General features: G+C 46.0%; 1 protein-coding gene across 2 annotated transcripts in view; it reads right to left on the bottom strand.

Annotated features, from left to right (window-relative positions):
• The window catches only part of samd12 (sterile alpha motif domain containing 12), an 88,393-nt gene that overhangs the window by 19,315 nt on the left and 45,629 nt on the right, over window positions 1–23,449 (bottom strand). The gene's annotated exons all lie outside the window — the stretch shown is intronic.

The following is a 23,449-nucleotide window of genomic DNA, read 5'->3' on the forward strand; positions in this document are numbered from 1 at the left end:
CGGACAGTCAGTCACACAACAGCGTCTCCAGCATCTCTGTGCAGGAGGGGAATCACACCGACAGCCAGCCGGCCCGGCAGGGTGCATTGTGACCAACATGCTGAAAGGAAGAGCACACACACACACACACACACACACACACACGGATATACAGGACTCAAATCCAATAAATAAAACACACAAACACACACGCACACTGTGGCATAGAGTGTGCATGCACACAAGCGCACACAGTGTGACGGAGTGGCTGCGGACCTCCATCAACCAAGAAATCTCATATTGGTCTTCCTCGTATCGAACGGAGCTGCTGCGACGGAGAGAGAGAGAGAGAGAGGAAGAGCGAGGAAGAGAGAATGAGCCGATGGAAAACGGGAGGATGGATGGGAGGAGAGTGAGTGATGAGAACGGGCGAGAGAAAGGGAAAGAAATGGGAGAGGACAACACGGGGAGGCTCGTTGAGGACGGTGGAGATGAAAAGGACAGTGAGAAGAATTGTTGGTTTCCCTCTTTGTGGGTTTGAACTCCATCTCTTTTGGGTCGGAGGAGACTCCCCAGGTTAATGATTTAACTGATGGACTTCACCCATGAACTTACCAAGATGATTACTTTACATTACGGCAATCAGTTTAGCTATTTCAAGTTTTCTGTAATTTTATGTTTAAGTATGCAAATGAGGCACTATCTGATTAAATATGTACTAATTTGTGTTAATTTTCCAGAAAACAGTCAAAAGGTTTCCAAAGAAGGAATTTGCGACATTTCTTTTACTCAATTAACAAATCAGAAAACACGTTAACAGCCATTTAAAAACACTATTTGCTTGCATGTTTATGGATAAAATGCCTTGAATCAGCTTATCAATTATGTATGAACAAACCTTCCAGAATATAAATGGGAATAAAACTGGAATGTAACATGTCATTGTTGATTTGTAACGCCTTTAGATTCGGCGCTATGATGCAAGACAAAGCAGCGCTGGGTTATTAATAACGAGCCCTCCAGTATTCCCCTCGCTCCACACTGCGATCCAAGCCTCTGCCAGCCAAGGTCACATGGTACCAGTCATTTTAAAAGCAGGCTTCACAGCCCTCGCCCCCGAAATTTTAAATTTCACATGGTTTGCTAATGCATTCCCCCCCATTAAGGCTGGCATAATGAGCAGCGGGACCCTGTTCAGCATGCAGCAAACACCTGCTTCAGGAGCCCAAATTATATTTCACTCTTTCTCGTCGTCAGCAACTCCTCCAGCCGGATGGTGCGTGGGAGAGCTGCGATGTAGAGGACAGGTTGGAGCAAGAGGGGCTATTTGTATTCCGCTAATCCTGCGGTACCGTGCTGCGGGGGGTAATGGGGGTTAACAGGACTGTGACTTAAACACACCCTGAGCCCCGTGCCCTCGGCGGGGTTCTTTGAGGCCAGAAGGAGGTGTGACTCCACATATGAACCGCTGCATCGATCCGCTCGCCCGAGACCGCCTGGGCTCTCTGATGGGGTTATGAGGGTGGGGGTGGGTGAAGATGACTGTGAGTGAGAAGTCGCAGTGGGCACATGTGGTCACGCTAAAGCCGTTTGATTGAGTGCATGGGGGGAAAAAAACGCTTTCTCTTCTGTTTCGCATGCGTTAATGCAGTGAAGTGGTGGAAAGTGCTCCAGTTACCTCAAAGCTACAGAAAATGATCAGGTTCACTGCAACTAATCTGCATTATAACAGGCAGCGAGAGAACAATCGTACTCATAATCAATTAAAAACAATGATGGATGATATAAGTGCTATTTCAACTGTGTACGCATTATTTTACCAGAGAATGAAACCAAGATATACTCAAGTGAAGCACTTTGCCACGATCTACTTAACATTAGTGAATTATTGATTCTGGATTCATAAAACATCTCCTTAAATCATGTATTAGTCTTACATTTACTCATCATGCAGGGCCTTGACATTATGAATTTATGTAGTGGGAGAAGATCTGACCCCGGCCCATAAAGAGAATATGATCTCGGAGAGAACGAGTTCCAGTGCTGACGCCGGCGCCATCGCCCTAAAAGCCTCTACATCATTTTTACAGAGTCTTAGGTCTCTTCCAGTTGGTTACGATGCGAACACTGTAAAATATCATCAGAAAATCCATATTAATACGCTCAGCATGCAATCATCTGCAATGATAATGCACTGTTGAAAGCACAGGCTGGATAAAATACATGAATAGATACAAACATACTGTTTATACACACATGCACCGTATAGACAGGTTTGGGTGAATGACTTTTATAACAATAATACATTTCTTTCAAACCATGACACTATTTCTAAGACCTGTCTTTTATAGTAAGCAATAGAGAAGAAGAAGGAGGTGTAGAGTGCACATGGGGGGAAGGAGCAGATGAAGGAGGTGTAGAGTGCACATGGGGGGGAAGGAGCAGGTGAAGGAGGTGTAGAGTGCACATGGGGGGAAGGAGCAGGTGAAGGAGGTGTAGAGTGCACATGGGGGGAAGGAGCAGATGAAGGAGGTGTAGAGTGCACATGGGGGGAAGGAGCAGAAGAAGGAGGTGTAGAGTGCACATGGGGGGGAAGGAGCAGGTGAAGGAGGTGTAGAGTGCACATGGGGGGGAAGGAGCAGATGAAGGAGGTGTAGAGTGCACATGGGGGGGAAGGAGCAGGTGAAGGAGGTGTAGAGTGCACATGGGGGGGAAGGAGCAGATGAAGGAGGTGTAGAGTGCACATGGGGGGGAAGGAGCAGATGAAGGAGGTGTAGAGTGCACATGGGGGGAAGGAGCAGATGAAGGAGGTGTAGAGTGCACATGGGGGGGAAGGAGCAGGTGAAGGAGGTGTAGAGTGCACATGGGGGGGAAGGAGCAGGTGAAGGAGGTGTAGAGTGCACATGGGGGGGAAGGAGCAGATGAAGGAGGTGTAGAGTGCACATGGGGGGGAAGGAGCAGATGAAGGAGGTGTAGAGTGCACATGGGGGGGAAGGAGCCGATGAAGGAGGTGTAGAGTGCACATGGGGGGGAAGGAGCCGATGAAGGAGGTGTAGAGTGCACATGGGGGGGAAGGAGCCGATGAAGGAGGTGTAGAGTGCACATGGGGGGGAAGGAGCAGATGAAGGAGGTGTAGAGTGCACATGGGGGGGAAGCTGAGTTCAGGGCCCTGTTGTTGCTAATAGGCGTTCACTAAGCATTCAGGTCCTGTATTCCGTCTGACAGGCTGTAGTGTTACAGACTAATCTCACATTCAATCAGGTCTTTGGCTAAAAGTGGACCACGCCTCTTAGAACCACACTTGGGGGCACTTGAGGCCGCAGATCATTACAGGGGGCCTGGGGTCACGATGGGACTGAAACGTGCTTGAGACCTGGCTGGTCGCTTGTATCAGATAAAGGCATAAGAACAAACAGATTGGCTGGTACACGATGTGACGACATCGCTAAACTGTCAGGACCACGGACAGAGCGGTCTGTTGCACGTGGGCTTGTGGCGCTGTCCAGAGTACTGACAGCAAACGAGTCGCTCCCACGCGGTTTCTCAAATACATACAATGAAAAATAACAAGTAATGGAAAGCTCAACAGGTTGGGCTACGTTAACTACGCTGGTTGGAAAAGGATTTAGCATTAAGAGCGTGGAGACGGGGAGAAAATGCTTAATATCACCGCGGAACCGTAAAGAGAGGACGACAGGTCCACATGGCTCATTAATTCAATTAATTGAACAGGTTTAACAGAAAAGGTCTAAGCAATACACTCACACGTATACATATGTACACTTATACAACAAATCAGGTGCGGAAAATTGGGTCTATATTAAGTTCTCTCTATCCCTCTTCTTTAGGCCTGGGCTTCTTGCTTGCAGCCCACTGTGGAAGCAGCTACAACCCCTACAGCCCAAACCCGAGGGCGGCTGAGCCAGCAGCCAGCAGCTAACGGCGCAAACAGCGCACAGCAACACTGCTGCACAGCTGACAGCTTCTAAGGATTTAATGAGGTACGCTTTTTTTTCTCAAGATCACTTTTAGGACTTGAATTATAACATATCCAGCCATACAGTCCTTCTCCTCCAAAATAAGGTTATTTCCCAGTAACCACATACAGCGCAATAAAAGACAAGAACAAGAGTCTCAGATGAATTGCGTGTTACTTCAAAAAATGTCTAGCCTTCCCATATGGAGCATTTATTCTTACTTTCTGCCTCCAAGAATGCTGACACCACTTGAATTCAGCGATTCATCTTCTTCACTGCTCTCTTCTGGGTGTTCAGGTGAAACCATTAAAGGTGCACAAAAGTACTCGTGAGCCTTTGCGTTTCCTGACAAAGTTTTTGACATCACTTGATACTTTGAGATACTTATCTGCAAAAGAAAAAACTACTGGTAAAAGCCTCATTGTTTCAAAACAGAAAGAAATGGATTGTAGTGACGGCAATTCCAATTTTAACTCAAAAGAAGTTTTTCGTTTTTCTAAAAGTTTTTCTAATTTCCATAATTTCTCTAGTATTGTATTGGTGTGTATTACGTACGTGTTGAGTTAAAGTGTCTTAAGTTAAACAAAGTTCTATACAAAGTAATGTATAGAACAAAAAATAAAGATAAAAGCAAACTTTTATCAAGGTAAATTAACATGGTTATTCCTGGAACTTTCAAATAGCCACCCGACATTAAGGGTCAACCTTTGTTTCTCAGTGCAAAGATAAAAAAGCAATTTGTCAAAGTCCTTTCTCTCTCCTCTCCCGCTCAGCATTCACTAAAGCTGTTCTTTCCTCTGCTCTGACTCCACCCTGCATAAGGTCACCAATGAGCCATCCACAGGGGCGTGTGTGAAGGTAAAGGTCACCTTTTCTAAAACACACCCAAACCTCAGAAAAGCAGATTAGAGCTTTACTCGCGTTCTGTGTCGTCTCTCTCGGACTCCGGAGAGTCAACATGTTCTCACTGTGTTTCGCCAACTGCGCCCGGCTCTGTGGCCTCTCTTCTCAACGCGTCGGTGGCAATGCCATTTTTTTGTCCTTTTATATAAAAGCAAGCTGTAGCCGGATGCACATGTCCACAGAAATAGCAAGGGAGCTGCGCTCAATATCTTTCTCGGATACTATTGTAATTGTGTGGGGCTACAGTGGCAGGAGGAGGCGCCTTGGTTTGGATATTGCCTGTTTAGATTTCCCTTGAGCCGGATGCAGTGCAGTCTCTCCAGGTCTCGTGCACGCATGCATGTGCATACAAACACACACACGAGTCCATCCCCTCCTTGCTCTTCACCGGTCTCCCCGACGTTGTCTCCGTCTTACCTTCCGCACAAGAGAAACTGCTCCTGCCGCCCTTTCTCCCTCATTAAGCTGAGCATTTAAGGTGAAAAATAATAACACAACCAGTTCATTCAGTCACTGGAAAACGACCCCTTCACAGGGCCTTCCAGGAAACTTAATGAGCCTCACAACAAAGAATACACACACGTAACACAAGCACTTTCTCATCTCCCACCTTGTAAACTAAGATAACTCAGTTGAAGTCAAGTAGAGAGACCACAGTGTCATGAGAAGATTGATACTTTCATTCTAGTGTCTGCACACTGAATATGAATACAAACGTATTCAACTTATCAGTCACCTGTGGGACCTCATATAGACTTTCTGAATCGTGTCCAATCAGCTGAATAGAGCAGGGTCGACTCCAGCAGAGTTGCAGAAACACCCCATGGAGAGTCAGTGGAAACCGGATGCACCTGAGCTCAATTTTGAGTGTCATGGCAAAGGCTTTAAATAGTTATGTCTATGTTATATATGCATAAAAAAAACCTTTTCACTTTGTCATTATGGAGTCTTGTGTGTAGAATTTGAAGGAAACAAAGTATGACGTAACAAAATGTGGAAAAAGTGAAGCTGTGAATACTATCTGGATGCACTAACATGTAATTTATATATATATATATATATATATGTTGTCCCAACGCACACATTCTCGCTCCGAACGCGTCCCGTTAACGTGGCACATACATAACGAGAGTTAAGTACATTGTGTACATGTCATTATGAATGTCATTATGTATTTTCATGCCGTAAGTTAGGCACGTAAGCTAAGTGCATTATGTCTGTAAGTTAGGTCCGTGAGTACATTCGTGTTAGCACACGGCTTCGCTAACTTACACAACTAAAAAAAGTCAGTCACACAAACAGCGCCTCCTGGCTGACCCTCCTTTACTCATTATTAGACAGCCCTGCACATCCCTAACGAACACTCAGTGGTTACGTCACAGTTTGACCAAGAGTTCAGCAGACGGGTTGGCCGCGATCGTCGGGTTGGGAGAGAGAGACGTTTGCCTGGAAACTGTGAGCCGGGGACTTAAATCTCCCCCGGCAGCCAGGGACGAGCAGACGGGAGACACAGGGCCATTTTAGGAAATGTGATTAAGGGGGGAAAAAGTTCAAACGTTCATCCGAGGAGGAAGAGAGCGGGTGACACTGAGAAAACTCATAGAAAGGGATTAGGAAGAGGAGGCAGAATGTGTGGGAAGGAGTCGGACGCATCATCTCTTGTTTTTCTGCAGAAGGGGGAAAACGTTGTATGAAGACGGGAGAGTCAGACTGATTTGAGTGCCTCACGCTGTATACAGTCCGGGCAGTAAATATGAAGGTGATGAATAGGTCAGCGCTCTTGGCTGCAAGTCAGAATTAAACTATGCAGCTGCTAACTTCCATTTTGACAGAGGCCGGATATTTGAAAAGGTCACTTGTTGACAGAGCTTTGGTTTCAACTGACAAAGGGCTGATTTACAAAAGGCTGCCAGTGAGCGTGATCTTTCAAAGCATTGATAACAGCTTTGGCTGGACGGTGTGGGAAGTGTGCAAAATGACCATCTCCCGTCATAAAAGTGTCCGTTGTGATGAGCTCTGAGGCATCGGTCTGACGTTAGCCAGACGAGAATGGATGCTTGTGCTTCGTCCCGCTTGGGTTATTTGTCACATGACTGTTGAAAGGCACTGAAGAGAGTTCCGTCCAACTCATGACAAAAACCCTCGAATAAAACAACAAAAACTTTAAGCGGTCTACAGTTGACACTTGAAAAAGTGTGGAAATATCGACAAATGCTGAGAGTTTCATTAAAACTCTTTAGTCAAGTGTAGAGACGACAGCCACAATAGAACCAAAATAATTGTTATTTGGTGCCTCAGATGAGAAGTCGATGAAAAACAAAACATACACACCTGGACTTTGTCAATCACCAACAAAAGCCTCTTCAGTCCGTCAGCAATCAGCAAAAGTCCAGAAATGTATTCTAGTAACTTTTTTCCTTGTACTCTTCTCCATCACTTGGAATAATCACAGTGCTTGTGGGTTGCGAGTGCACTGACCCCCTCTAGGCGCCTCTCTTCCTGAGTATCTCTTCTTCGTTAACAGGTGATTAGGAATGTAGATGGTTTGGTACTTGTTGATCCGCCTGGTTGCACAATGAGTAGATTATTATGCATTCAGCAAAAGAGGTAGTTTTTTCCAATAATTCATATGAAAGACTCACCGATGGACTGGCATATCTAATGTAAGCTAGTGCGGCTTGCATTGATGTACATGCTCGATCAGAGCCATGAGTCACCTCTGCAAGCTGCCTTCTCTTGGCAGCTAGTGTGCGTGTATACAGCAGGGCAAGGAAAATATGAAAGGCAGCTAGTGTCATCAGATCAGTGATCGCAGTGACACTGCACACTTTAATTTTGAATAACAATGAGCCTTCCTGGTAAGTCTTTCCTTTTAATAACCGGCAAATGATGTCTGAGAGAATCATAACCTGCTCCTCAGTCCAATAGCTTAATTACACAAGCCTCGCCTTTCCATCATCTGTTAGAAAACTCCCAGAGGACACGGACACACACATACAGACCCACACACACACACGGCAAACATGAAGCCTGACTAGACAGGACACAGCCGGGGAGTTTGACGTGTCTAAGAATAGGAGATCGTAGGGGAATCCGTTCATCAGATGTGTCATTAAATGCAAGTAGTTGCACACATGCATTTACGGCCTCCTGTCAAGAACATAAAGTTCCCAATGAATTCTCAGAAGAGGAAGCGTCCCGCCGCAGGAGGCCGACCGGCCGCAGTGTGCTGTGCCCACGCCTCCATTTATCCACACACGGGGAAGAGAGAACGCACAATAATTATCTGAACTTTATCGGTTAATCCTTAAGTCGTGGTTCCTTAAGCGTGTGTTTTCCGTTTAGAAAAAAAGAGAAGAGCCCTCTGCTGTAAACCGCGGACCATGCTGACGGTGGGTTTTTCTTCCAGAAGAAGTTCAAAAGAGTTTCTACATGCTTGATACCTTTAAATGAAGGTTTAAACGAATATGTAATATAGTTTTATACTTTAGTTGGTAAAGTAGGCCTCTATGCTAGATTACTGCTGAGAAGAACACACAATGGGGTCTGGAGACAGAATATAACTTTAATCTATTCAGCCCCCAAAATACTTAAGGGGCCTTTAAACTAAAGCTACATTTAGACAAAATGTAAATTGTTATTCCCCCTCAGAGAGGCTTCACATCACTGCTTGAATTACATGCGGAAGGAAACCAGGTCAGCAATCCAACATTAACATTCTTATTCTGGGAAACAGAAAGCCGGGTCCTGTGGGCCCGCGGTCCAAATGAGAACGCGCGGCTCGGCGGCGCAAACGCTGACTCACTCACACCTACTTTGTCAGCTTCCCTCGCTGCGAGACGCCCGTGTGCGACAGTGGAGGAAAGGCGCCGCTGCTGCAGATCAACCTTCCACTCGGGAAGGAGCCGGCGAGGGCCGCGTGGGCGTACGAGGCAGATGAGATGAAGCCGTCACGCTTTGCGTGGAACATTTATGCCGATCGATATGAAACTTGCACGGGTCAAACTGTCGGGGGGGTATTTATACAATCCGACCAGCGGAGGAACTTACGAACACTTCCACGCCGTCTATTGAGGGGACGATGGCGGCCATGTTGTTGCCGGTGTCGCGGCTGCGTCGTGCAAAGGGAACTGGGAACAGGTCGAACCGACGGTGCTGATGGGAGAATAAAGCTCCGAAGCAAAAATAAGGGGAGGGGGAGGAGATCCTGTGAACGTTTTCAGGCTCTTGGGGGGAATGATTGCGATGAAAAAAAAAAAAAAAAAGAACGAGCCCCCCTCTAATATTTCCGCCGATGATTTATTGTGTGCATAATGAAAACTAATATATCCGTCGTAAAAATATTTTCCGGGTAGATGTGGCGTCATGTGCCCCGAGTGTGCAGTGTATCACCACGTTAGCGGCGCAGTAGATGGCCGCCACAACCGAGCGCGGCTCGTTCTGCCTGCTTAACGGATCTCTGCGCACGTTTAATAGTGGCAGCGCTCAAAACACTGACATGCCATAATTCTACACGTTCCGCAGCCAGGAGCCGAAACGTTGATCGTCTAGAAAAGATGGAGGAGGGGAAGGTGGAAGTAAAGGATCAAGGATGGGACCAAAATGGTGTGTGTGTGTGTGTGTGTTGCACATTTGTTTTACACTCAAATGTTTTTAGTTATGAGTCATTGCAGAACAAATGACTGTAAATGAAACCATTAGTGAAAGACGGAGGAATTCAAATTAAAGTGTTTGCCAGCCACTTTCTCTCCACCTGCATAATTACAGTCAGGACACCAAGCGGTCGTGTGTGTGTGATTATGGAATATTGAGTGTGTGCGTTTGTACAACCGACCGATTTCACAGAGGTCACAGAGGTTTCCTTTGATATGCCGAGGTTAGAAACACAGACCGCGTTTCCCACCGCAGTCAGCACGCGCACACACACACACACACACACACACACACACACGCACGCACACACACACAATCTGCTTTAATGACGATGAGCTTGTGTACATGACAGATAAGCAAAGGAGGGAGAGCTCGTACGTCCACACAGGAAAGGACACGCTGTTTAGTGCCTTCTTAGACACACACAAACACACACACACACACACACTAAAATCAGTGGCCATATTCATGTTGGAAATTACAACCGTGCTAAAGCTGTGACAGGTGGCTGTTCCATTGAATGGGGGCTCGTTAAAGAGTCACTGGGGGAATTTGTGCACGGTGATCTTCATCAAACGGGAGTTTCTTTACGCGTTCTGTTCCTCCATTCCTCCGCGGCCTGTCGCATTTGTTCCTGGAAGGAGCCACCGTGCTCTGGTGTTACTGCCTCGTCTGTTCACGTGTGACAAAGTGGAGCCGAGCACAAAGGCGCACGTGCGCGACCATCAGCGCCAGCGACAGCCTCGGAGATGTTATGCATGTGTTTTCAGCGGCGAATGTGAAGAATAACTGGCGTAACACCTGTGTGTTCCTGCAGAAGAAAAGGCTAAAAATAATGTGCTCAGAGCAGAGCAGGCCGCGTCACGCCCGGCGCCACGTGCACGTTCAAGAAAAGCGCACGAAAGCAGGACTCAATCGAAGCTGCAGCGTACGCAGGAATCACTCGGACGCAGCGTATATTTTTTCCTTGCGTCCGCCGCACCGACAACTTTACGGTCCGCCGGTTTGACGCCTGGAGTCAATCATTCCAATGAGAAGTGTTGTGATCGACAGCGGTGGATCGGTGCATCGAGCGGCCGCCGGCTCGGCTGACAGACGGATGAATAATGGTTCTGCGTCAAAACACGGGAATCATCAATTCAGGGAAAATGGCACACTAATGCATTTCCGGAGGATTTGAATACGTTTAGGTTGTGGATGGTTAGTTTGCAGAAATATTATTGAAGTGGCACAAATATCACAAATATGTGAATGTATTTGTGATATTTGCATTTCGCAGGACCAAACAAATATAACCAGATTAATGCTTTCTCGCTGTTGAGTTACATGTAGGACACTTACACCCCCCCCCCCCCCACCCCCTCGTGACCACATTCCTCCGGAGTGTGTGTTACCATCTGCGCCGCTCATCATTAAGCTTAATGCGGATTTATTGACGTGCTAGATGTCATCTCTCGTGTCCCGTCAGAGGTACGTGGCGTGACGCCGCATGTGAGGTTGCGGTAAAGCAACACCTACACACTACAACACGGCCAGATACCTGCTGCCGCTATGCAGCAGCACGCTCGCCTGCAGGAGGCGGCGCAGGAGGGGGGACATCCGTCGGAGAGTAAACAGAATTATTCACCGGCCCCTAATACACAGGAACGCAGCCGCAGGTTTGGAGTCAGCGAAACAATAAATCACAGAGTCAGCCAGCGGCGGGGAAACGCTAGACGTCCCTCATTAGCTGCGGCGGTTGCAGCGGCTGGCAGAGCGGTGCTGCACAGGGGGGCCCGGGGCACCCGGGGGTCAGTCTGGAGGATAATCAAAAGCTGTAATCACGTTAGGAATGTCCTTCCAGCACTGCGGCTGGCCGGGGCCAAAAGGGAACCGCCGCCCGGCGTCGGATGCAGAACACAGGAGAGACGGTGAGAAAAAGGAAAAAGGGGGGGGGGGGGGGTGGACGGAGGGGGGGGATGGAGGAACGTGTGAAGATCCCAGAGACCCCGAATGCAGAGAAGCGGCGCTCTTGTGGGCGGATTAGAAGGACGACAGAGGAGAGACAACAAAATCACACGCGTCATTGACACGCGAATACACGATACAGCACAAGCTGCAAATAGAAGGAAAACGCAAGGGAGAGAGGGAGAGGCGAGGAGACGAGCTGCGTATGAAAGGAAGGGCGGGGGGGGGGGGTTAAAGATCAATCATGTGGAATAGCAAAATAGGCCTTTCAACAAACTGGCTTTCATCTTCTGACAATGCCACAAACTGGTCCTGAAGGGAAACTTCTTCCCGAGGAGCAGGGGCCCCTGCCTCTAATAACTCCCCCCTGTGAACGAGCTAAATCTTTAATAGAGGGCAAGTTCAGCCCAAATCTCCTCTGCTGTATTATGCGCTTAGCACGCACGGGTAACAGGCATGGGAAAGTTAGGGGGGAACTACACGGCCTCGCAAGACGCATCTCACCTACACACGTAGAGAATTATAGCGTAAGCTATTTACCAAAAAGACTAATCTATATTTCATCCCTCTGGCAACCCTTGCTTCTAAATATTTATTAAGTAATTAAAAAAAAAGTTGAAAAGGCGTCTAAAGCTCGAGGCCCTGTGGTGGCGGCGTGGATAAAAAGCACATGGCTCAGTTACAATTAATTCTGTTTAAAACCCAAAGCCTGAACAGACGCCGTCACACGAGCATCAGTGTGCTCCAAGTGTGTGAGCCATCATGGGGGAGAATTAATGCTCCACCGATTGCTAATGTTGCAGCTAGCGGGCACCATAACCTCATAAATAAGCATCATTATCACAGCCTGGAACGGGAAAATAACTATTGTTCTTTATTCATAGATGCCACTCACCTGCCAGTCAGGGACCACTGAGGCCAAAACGTTTGTATCCGAGAGCGACACGCAGGGATTGTACAGTGAGCTAAATGCTAACGTCGGTGTGCGGAGATGCTTATGATGAATGTCTGCTCACACGCGGACCCTTTAGCAGGAGATTCCAACTAAAGCAATCGCTGTATAAAAGCAAATATCCTGGTGAATTGTTCTTCAAACATTTGTGTTGGAGTTTCCCCTTTTTATGTAAATAATCAAAGTTAAGATCATTTGAAATCTTAAAATTGTTATGAAACATAGTACAGAAAAGGTATTTGGGAAAATGTATTCTCATGTAGTTTAAATGTAGGGTAGGGTTAATCTAAATGCAGAATTTGCTCCTCTGATGAAACGTGAATCGTTTTAGAAACCTCTAATAACTTTTCAAAACCTTTACATGGAAAATATTGGTTTCTGTGCCAAGACATTTAACTAAATACAGTTGACGTTGAGTGTTTGAACTGCAATGAGGTGACATTTATCAGAATTATGCTAAAGGGATATTCTAGTTTATTTTTGAACTAGCAGGTGTGTTCGATGGCAGCGGAACGAGAAAACTTTTCATTTGTCAATTCAATATTCTGTGTATATTTAGTTACAGATGCCCTACTGAGAGTCAGTAAATGTTGAGAATGAGTCATTGGGCTATTTTTCGGTCACGTTTAATTGCTTCCACCGTGACCCTGCATGCGCGCGCACACGCATTGCTTCCAAGAACCTTCAACACTAAAAACAAACAAAACAATATATACACAGGAATTGTCCCCCACTTGGCACTGACACGATCACTTTTAATTACTGACAGTTCCAAAAAGAAAAAGCAAAACAGTGCCGAAAGAGGCAAATAGACACTGGCTGACATTTTGGCAGGCAATCAAGCATAAAAAGAATAATGGTACCAATTACAAGCGATGCCAGGCAGGTTAATCAGTGTTTCTTACAGAGGGCAGACTTTCGTTTTCTTTTTTTTTTTTTTTACTAGTGTTTTGCGGTGAATCCCCGCCGTGTACAGGTCGTCATTTCAGTGATTGTGAGAGCAGCGCGCTATTAGCAACACGCTCACATTTGGAAGAGCAAAGTACTCATAGGGTGCTTATAGTTTAGATCCCTTTCCAAACAAATTAAAGGCAAAGACATTGTACAAAACAAGTGAAATAATCATGCAGTGGATATTTGGGATGACACTGAAGTCAAAAGGCGAAGCTCAAGTTGCAGAGGTTTGCTTTTTAATTTCCAATGATACATTTTCACTGCTAATCAGTTGACACGATGTTCTTTTGAAACGCCTGATATCACCATTTAAAAAAAAAAATACGTGTCATTTTTTACAGTAGCAACGGTCCCGATCTCATCAACGGCTCGCCATCACTCCGCCAGAGTTACAATGATAACGGACGATCAGGTGTGGCGCTGCTGCTAAAAACACCGCCATGAATCCCCAACACACAAACCGTGTAATACATCATTTCCTTTTATGTAGCTACTCGTTGCCCCCCATTTCTCTCAGAATGTCCTTGGTATCCCCTCTCCTCCTCTCTGCGTCGGCGGCGGCGTGCCTTGTGAGGTGGTTCGATGACTGCGTATTCTGTTTTTATATCTGTCAGCCCGGCTCTAATAGCTGCACGTGTCTGCTCGCCGCTCGGATAAAACACACAGCGACGGCTCGCAAGCGGGATGAGTCCTGTAATGGTTGAGCACGATGGAATACTGAACTTTAATTAGAGCGTCTGCGTTGTTGCTGTGGGAACATTTCCAGTGTAATTGCAGTGTGTCAGATGTACGTAGTGAACTCAAACGTTACGGTCTACTGGGACGGAGCAGAGGTGACTGCACGTACATTACAGATCTAAAAAAACAGAGGCAAATGTTTTAAGTCTAAAAGTGATAAGATCGACACAAGATAATATGTAAAAATAAGATGTATGCCATTATCATATGTTGAAATGTCAGCAGCAGACGGGGGCGTCAGTAAACCGGAGGTGAACATCATCCATGTATTCTGCCACAGCTGCATGAATGTGATGCTTTGTTATTCTGGTGCAAAATAATATGTAAATGCAATATGTATGTTTGCTGTTCTGAGCCTCAACCAAGGGCCAACTTGAATCTATAAAGCATATAAACAGTACTCTTTTTCATCAATAGGAACATGTAATTAGCATAAACATATTTTTAATAACTAAATGAATCAAACTCTTACTGTGAAAAAGAGTTCATCATAATTAGATTGCAAGGAAGTGTGTTCTAAGCCCACGCTTAGGCTCTGACTGTCATCCTTCTAGTACCAGGGAACCGTATCGTTTAATATTCACAGACGTTACGTTAAAACCACGCAAACAGTCGCCGTGGTAACCGACAGCGGGCACAACAACTTCTCGAGTACCTCCCTTTTTTCCATAACACGTCTGAGGCCGGCATGTTTATGGGGTAATGGCCGGTCTCAGACTACAGTGAGAGTCCTACGGCTATTGATCCAGGTTGGTAAGATCATGAGCGGGTTGCTGGGAAGCCAGAGTGCGCCTGGAGTCTGGTCTGTCCACGCCGTCTGGGCTCCTGGATGTCCGGGGTTGGTCAGGAGACGGCGGCAGACTGGGTGGAACCAGCCGGACGAACGACTGCGATGCCTTTTTAATGGCTTCTCGTATCACCGTAAACGAATGAGTGTGGCGGCGCGCAGCGAAACCCGACCCGCCGCTTCTGGTTTAGAAAAGGCATAAAAGAGCAAAACTATTGAGCGCCGCGGGGCTCCGTCGACCGCCGGGGGGGGGGGGTCGCCTTTCTTACGCACAGGTCGCGATTCCACACACACACACACACATACACACATTACCCGTTTGGCCCCCGCGAGCTGCATGAGCTTCATTAAGGCCACATGACGGACGGGCGAGATCACATCTAAACAAATGGTGTGTTGACGGCTAAGCTCTCCACAAACTTCCCTGTGCTATTTAGCTTTAAAAAGCACACGAGCTTCATGAATGGCTGGAACTCTAGTTGATATCGGCCAAAGGCCCGGGACACGGAGAGTACACACAGACACATCATACCACACGCGACTAGTGGCGGTGCTGCGGATGCAGCTACTCCACCTGTGCAGTTTATTCCTCTGCCTCGCTGTCGATCTATCTCTATACTTTCCCATTCCCTCAGTTTGTCTTCCGTTCCCTTTACACTCACGTCTGTTCCCGCCTTTCCTTCAGCCTCATTAAGAGATCTGCACATGTTTGTAGTCCGCTTATCACGTGTTCTGGCGTCCTTGAGAGCCAAGAGACTGAGGCGTTTTGTTGTAATCATGCATGGCCTCCTCCTCCCCCCAACACGGTTGAAACGGGAGGAATGTGCTTCCTCCAACCTTGATGTTGCTCAAACACCCGCTCTCAGTTTTTTTTTTTTTTTTTTTGCTTCCTGCAGAAAAAAGAAAATGGCCGACGAACGTCAGTCCAGCGCTCGGCGAGAGGCTGTAATTGGAGGCCCCGAGCAGGGAGCCTACTCCACATGTCAAGGAGAATTATAGCTTGAAGTAATACCAAAAAGATTTTTTTTAGTGAGGGAGGGGGGTGGGGGCGTTCTTTCCAATATGCCGCATTAGTCATGCTCATTCACCTTCCTTCATTCCTCTCTCCCACCCGTCACATTTCACAATCCAACCAAACTCCCTCCCCTGATTGAACGAATGCCACGGCGGCTATGGGGCGTCTGCTCGACCTTCATTACCACGGCCAGCTCCAATTCAAGCCTTAGTGAAAGGAACCTTTGCTTTCACAGCAGGGGACGCAATTACTCTCGCTAGTTCATGACATTATTACAATCTAAGGTGTGCAGTTATGTTGCGGATGTCTGCATTCAGGCTTTGAGACCCTCAGGAGACCCACGGCCTCAATGAGCAAGGTTATGGCACCGTGCCGCTTTGGGGCAGTGAAGCAATTTGCTCCTAAATGACATTTTGTGAGCATGAGCCCATATTAGCTCCTAATACGGCGTGTCACCCAGCAAAGGTGAAGCTGTGGGAGACTTTATTAAAAGCGATATTAGTATATGCATCTATATGTATGCATGTCCGTATGTAGACACTTCACTAGGTACACCTCTCTGGTAAATAGGTTGGACACCCTTGTGCTTTCAGAACTGCCTTAGTTCTTGGTGGCACACTTTTGGTTCATATTGACATGATAGCATCACGCAGTTGCTGCAGATTTGTCGGCTGCATTTCTATGATGCAAATCTCCTGTTCCACTACATCCTGAAGGTGCTCCGTTGGATTGAGATGTGGGGCTGTGGAGGCCATCGGAGTGCAGGGAAACCAGTTTGAGATGACGTGAGCTTCGTGACACGGTGCCTCATCCTGCTGGAGATGGTACACGGTGGTCATATAGGGATGGACATGGTCAGCAACAATGCTGAGGTAGGCCGGGAAATTTAAAACAACCCTCAATTGGTACTGAGGGAAGAAAATATCCCCCACTTACACACCACCACCAGCCTGAACCGCACACACACGGCAGGATGGATCCATGCGGTCATGTTCACGCCAAATTCACTTGGTATCTTCAGCTGACTGTCGCAGCTGAAGTCGAAACTCAGCAGACCAGGCAATGTTTTATTTATATTTATATATATTCTAATTCAATGAGAAAGTGTGTTCAAACTTTTGACTGGTAGATGGTTAAGGATGGAAAAACAACGTAATTTACTCTTCAGACAGGTATTTACTTTGTCTTCCCCTTTAATCACATCTTTCAGGAGTTCAGCCATTGATGGAGTCTTTGAGGGAGGAATCAAGCCGGCCGACAGGAAAAACAATTAATTTGACCTTCGCTTTCAGCAAGAGAACGAGCGAGATAGAAGAAGAGGGGAGGGCAGATGGATGGGTCCAGGGAGACTTAAAGGGGGAGTGTAGAGGGCAGGATCCTGAGGAGAGCGCTTCGGATAATGAGCGCTCTCAGCGCTGCGCACACACACACGCGCACACACACGCACACGCACGCACACACACACACCAGCAAGACCCAAAGGAAGGACAGCAGTCCCCCCGAGCGCCTTCAGGTCTTCAGAGTGAATAGTTTCAATGAAGACTGGAGTAAAAGATGGTGATGTTCACCTGTGACGGCCGACACGAGTCATCGCAGTCTATGTATATATAGTCTTATTAACATTGAACATTATTTAAGTATCAGTGTTGGACCTCACTCTTTATAAGGAGGCTAAAGGCTGTTCACTGGCTTCTGTTATTTATCGGTTAGGTTGTCTTTGTGAAATAGTCACATAATAGATTTCACTGACTGGTTGGATTAATGTTGAGTGATGAGCTATTTGACATATTCTGAATTTTTAACCAACTCTTTATATTAGACAAAACCGCGTGCCGGTCCTGTCTCCCCCCGCACCCTGAAGCCATGACCATCTACTACATCCTTCAGCAGCTTTCTTTCTAAATTCCTTCTTATCCTTTATTTTTTAATTGTCTATTGTATATCCCCAGAGCCCATAGCCTTATATTTTATTCCGTAGAGTTAAAATTGTAAATGTTATCTTATGTCTTGTTGTCTATGGTCTTAATGTCGGATGTTATTCACCCGCCGTCATGTCAAATTCCTTGTATGTCTGCATATTTTATATATATTTTGGGAATAAATGGTTGATTCCTGATCATTAGCAATGACTGAAAACCTCATTTAAACTATGAGCCGTGGCAGATTGCCGACACCAAACAATAGTTTAAGCCTCAGCTTTATCCTCTCGACTAGGGTGGCCTGCAGGTAAAGTCCGATATCAATTTCATTGATACAAGGAGCTACTCTTATCAAAAGCATTCATGATTTAAATAGAACTTAATACAATATCTGGAGCAGCATCGGTCGCTGGATGGGCTCTTTGGACCGGCCCATCCACCACTACGTCACGCAGGGCCATGTAGGCCAGAGCGTCATAGTTTGCAAGGCAGGCTCACTGAACAAGCTGCTGTATGTAACATGTGGGTGTGAGAACAAGCCGGTTAGAGGTGATACACACAACTTAGATATTACAGACATTTAGATATCTGCAAAGTGCATTCTCTTATCCAGTAGAGTAAAATGTTAAAAGGATGCTGAAGCAGACATTGCAACAACAAATCCTGCACAATATAATGCGGCTGGCATTAACAAAGTGATTATCACCGGACTGATGAAGTGTGGATCTACTAGCTGGGAAAGAGTGCGTGCAATTCTTGCCGTTATATCCGCCAACTCAGTAAGGTTTCCTCGGTCACTTAAGATCGCCAGGTCAGCAAACTTCACATGTTGAACTGGTTAAAAACCATGGGAAAGACAGAGGAGGACATCCTGTTCAGTGAGCTCTCAGACTGAAGACATTCCCTTTATGGAGCCATGAAGCGGGGAGAGATAATTTATTAAGGAGCCTGGAGCAAGAGAACCGAGGTCCACTAAAGCGCGACAGGAAAGCTCCCTGCATTTACTGCCCGGGGCCACCGTCCTCTACAATAGCTGTTCCAACCTTTTCACCCTGGGACCCGAGTAAGAAACAGAGACTCTTGTGGAGACGCACGCTTAGAGAAATGGCTGCAGTTCTTGTTACTTGGAAGCATATTTCAAATCACGATCAACACCTACATGGTGAAGAATACAAAAAACTGTAGGTGGTCAGAGCACTGGAATTTTGAATTATTTATTACATTTTTCATGTTTGCTCTGTGATCAATTGGCGAAAGCACCAAAAGGATTAAAAATACCTTTTGCAAAATGCAAGAAAAAGTCACATCACGGGTTGAAGCCAACGGAAGTGAACAACAGCAGAATTCTGCTTGAAGACACCAGGCACAAACGTACAAAGCGATGGAAACCGTGAAGCATCTATGTCTAATTTCATTCTAAGCCGTTTTCTCCAAAAAAGGAGCCTCCATGGCAGTAAATGAAGCACAAACAGCAGGGCCACGTCTACACTCACAGATTAGCAGTATCCACTCTGAACAGCACTTTCATAGGGCTCTTTCAGCTGTGTAATTCAAGTTTCTTTACGAGCGATGATTTCACAAGCCAGTAATAGCATATTTACTGGCATAGGACTGTTATTGAAAACGCTGCAATGGGCATAAGCATGAAATTGAATACAGAAGAAGAGTAAAATGAGATTATTTTTTCTTGCCTTTTGAGGAGAAATGTGTTGGCTTAATGCCTTCCAATCTGTGCTGGAGTTAATTCAGAGAGATACAGTGCAGTCAGCAGAGGCCTTTACAAACAACTATTTCAACAGTCAAATGCCATTATCAGCAAAACAACCTAATTAATCGAAACATTTTCATTCCCGCGTCTCCATTGACTCGAAGATGGACTTTTTAAGCTGCCAGAAGCCGTAACTCACTTTAATTTTATCGTAAGACAGAGAGAGACACACTTCTGCTAAAAAGCCTGAACTCTACATTTTGTCACGTGTGCGGAAAGATCATTATTCGTCTCTATGGATACACATATTAAAGCTAAATATAAACGGTACAATGAGCTCGTCCCTCTCAGTTGAGAAGTACTGAAGAGAAAACACTGACTCAAACCTGGGGGGGTTTTAAACCATCCATTTTCTTCAATGTGTTGAAGTGTCTTTATAAAACGTCCTTCCAGTTTATATTCTACTTTTTTATTTTGTATGCTGACATTTGAGGGAAGCTTTTTCTTTTGATTGTATCTACTGTTTTCATTTCCTCCCCCTCGGGGCACAGCAGAACTTCACAAGAGCTTTTCAACACACAAAAAAAGTTTCTCACCACCAAAAATGAGATTTCATTTGTTTTAGAAAGATCACTTCGGTTAGTTTTGTATTGTCATATTTTAACAACTGCCACGCACCAGATTATTTGAAGAAATGTGTCAACTTGAGTTTCATATATAACTTTTCATAAAGTCATTGTGTTTCTTCCTGCAATTTCAAGAGACACTTCACCATTGTAGAGAAAGGATTTACATTTGATTATATTTTCATTTTATGTCATTTCATTTAGGAGTGAACCTGTTTTTAGCTGACAGCAAAGACATTTCTGCATAACAAATAATATATGTTATAATAATATAATATAATAAAATGAACTCAATTAACTGGCCTGGTTTAAGTCATAGTGTCTTAATAAACATGTTTGACACGCCTGCTGCCACCTCGTGTATTTTGCACAACCACATGGGGGGGGCAGGGATCTGGATTAGGACCTGAGCACCACAGAGGTTGTTAGCTTGAGAGCCATTCGGTGCTACATCAGCACCACCTTAGCCACTTGGCTAGAAAGACACAGCAACCAACCATATCTACATGAATCATTGAAAGGGACGTCCTTTGTATTAAACAGGCTCTTAATCTTTGTTTCAAACATCAGCGGCGGTGTCTCGGGGCAAAGTGTCAGCATGTACCTCTGTCACCAGCAGAGAAGGCAACGGTGAAACCATAAGCACCCTTGTTTTGCGCCCTTGTTTTGCACCCTCCACTCCCAAAAAGCCACCATCAGGTCATGCACTCAACGCTGAGGCTGTCGTATCGCTTTCTGTTCCCCGTCTCTGCAGGGAGGGAGCGGCGAGCCTCCTCTATCCTCCGTCCCCGTGGCAAAGAGAGAGCGGGAGAAGGGGAATCTAATTATTTTCCTCCATGGCCCAGCAATCCTTAAAGGTTAATCACTGTCCGTCTAGCTAATTCTGTCTGGGTACACTGCAGTAATTACAACACCCCTCTCGCCTATTTCTCTATTGAACACCTTGTGCCGTCTTCTGCGCGCTCGGTCTTTACAGATAGTGGACTTTCTTGTCTTTGTCATTATTCTACGATCGTAGACATACACACTACGTTTCAAATGGAACATCCGCATGCATAATCCCCGTTCCGTCACCCATGGTTTCTCTTTCAAACAGAAACACGGTTTAAAATGGCCGTAACGTTTAATACCTCCTGCCTCCCAGAAGCTCAAATGTCTTTTTTCAGGTTAACGGGCAACCACTGAACCCCCCCAACCCCCCAAAAAAAGACAAGGCGCTGAACTAGTTCATGTAAACCAATGTCAACTTGGTCTTTTGTAATTCACTTGTAACATGTATGCTTTTTTTCCCTGGCGATATTTCTGCATATCTTTCATAAAGGCCTTTCATAGATGCACAAATGCTTTTTGTCATGCGTCAGATGTCAGAGTGAGCAGGGTTTCCTCTTCTCACCTTCCCTCTTTCTCACACTCCCCAGTTTCCATTTTTACTCCATTTTCTTTCTACCTTTGTTGCACAGACGCTCTCCCCACATTTTTCTCACCTCCTCCTTTCTTCCTCTTCATCATCTCGTCACCACTCCACACTCTCTTCATCTCTCGCTCGGCTGCAATGCTGGTTACACCTACATTTCCCTCTGGCAACAGCGCTCGTGGATGCGCGCCCCGGGCCTCCTCCACCATCCCCTCTCCTTCCAATCTCTCACTTCCTGCCGAAAGCTTCTCCGGGAGCGACAGCTTTGGAGACTTAAAATACTTCCGATTCTCTTTCTGCTTTTACTCGACGTTTCCCATTTCTCACAGTTACCTTTAGTGACGCGGCTGCTAAACACAAACGAATGGCTGCGATGAAGACAATGACGAGCACTAACATTAAATAAAAAACATTTGTTTTTTTTGGTAGTTCGAGACCATTTCCTCACGTATTTGTTACAATATTTCTCCCTGATTAGTTTATACAATTTATCTCATATAAAATACATTCTCTGCATTCCTCCACCTCTGCTCGTTTACATTTCCACATTCACAGCTTCCACTAACATTGAAGTCATCTCGGTCCCCCTGCGCTCCCTCCCGGAGGCCCTGCCACAGGCTCCATTAGCAGGCTGCTTCCTGCTGAGGCCAGCGGGCCCATTTCTGCTGGGCGAGGTGGGCCGTCGCGTCCCATGTCATCAATACGAAAGAAAGGAGCCAAGAAGCACGGGGACGAAGATGAGAGAAAGCACGAGGAAGAAAAGGGGATGTGAAGGCTGAGCGTAGCCTTTAGCAAAGTGTCATTACTCAGCTAAACTCTTTCTATTTTCCTCTTGCCGGGGGACCGAGCAGCGGCGGGGGGATGGAGGACGTTTTATTACACTCCAAACGTTTTCTAAGAAATAGCAGAGTGACAAAGATCGCTAGAATTTGGTTTCTCAGCCCCTGCGGCAAAGCCCTGCTTGGGAGCGTGTGGGCAGACGGGGGCTGACGGAGGTGGTGGTGGCTGTGTGGGCCGCTGCCTGTCGCAGAGATGACGTCGGGCAGCTGCTACAACTGCTGAGGTGGAGACGACGGAAGATGAGAATGGAAAGCGGCAGCGCCAGGCTGCCGTGGAAGATGCCACGGAGGATCAATGCAAGGTGAGAAGTGAGGTGCAAAGGCAGCAAAGAAATGAGGTGAGGGTGAGAATCTGCAGGAAGCCACGGTGTATACACACACACACACACACACACACACACACACACACACACAATGGAGGCACGGGGGTGGTGGTCCCTTGAGTAACAGGCAGCAAATTAGTTTCTATAATGAAATGTGAATTCTATTGCCTATACAGAGCAAAGTTTGTGGAAGAAAGCTGAAATTTGTTAGATCCCATTCTGAGCCTCTTTGATAAAAGGAGGTAAAAATGTAAATCAATTTGATGTCCTGAATCTTGTGTGTAATACACAAACAGGTGTGTGGAGTAGCAAAGTAACCTATGGTTCCTTTATTAATCCCTGTGGGGAAATGATTCCCTGCATTTAACCCCGTGTGCTGCTGTAAAAGGCGCCGGGGAGCATCCAGGGGTTTGGTGTCTTGCTCAGGGACACTTTCACACGGGACATGGAGCAGCCGGGGTTTGAACCATCACACACACGTTCTCATTGAATTCAATGAGAGAGTGTGTCCAACCTTCTGACTCGTACTGCATGTGGTAACGGGTTGGTAATTAAATATTCTTGAGGTACCAATAGCGGTTATATACCAATACAAAATCATTAGCAAAGTCCTCTGTGTTTCTATATTCAAGTTATGTGTAACAGTAAATAAAAATGTATTGATTACTGGAAGAAACAGTTGGTTTATACATATTTGTTAAACTTCACAGGCAAC

The sequence above is a fragment of the Gasterosteus aculeatus genome, chromosome 10 (genome assembly GCF_964276395.1).
Source record: "Gasterosteus aculeatus chromosome 10, fGasAcu3.hap1.1, whole genome shotgun sequence".
In the NCBI taxonomy this organism is placed as follows: Eukaryota; Metazoa; Chordata; class Actinopteri; order Perciformes; family Gasterosteidae; genus Gasterosteus; species Gasterosteus aculeatus.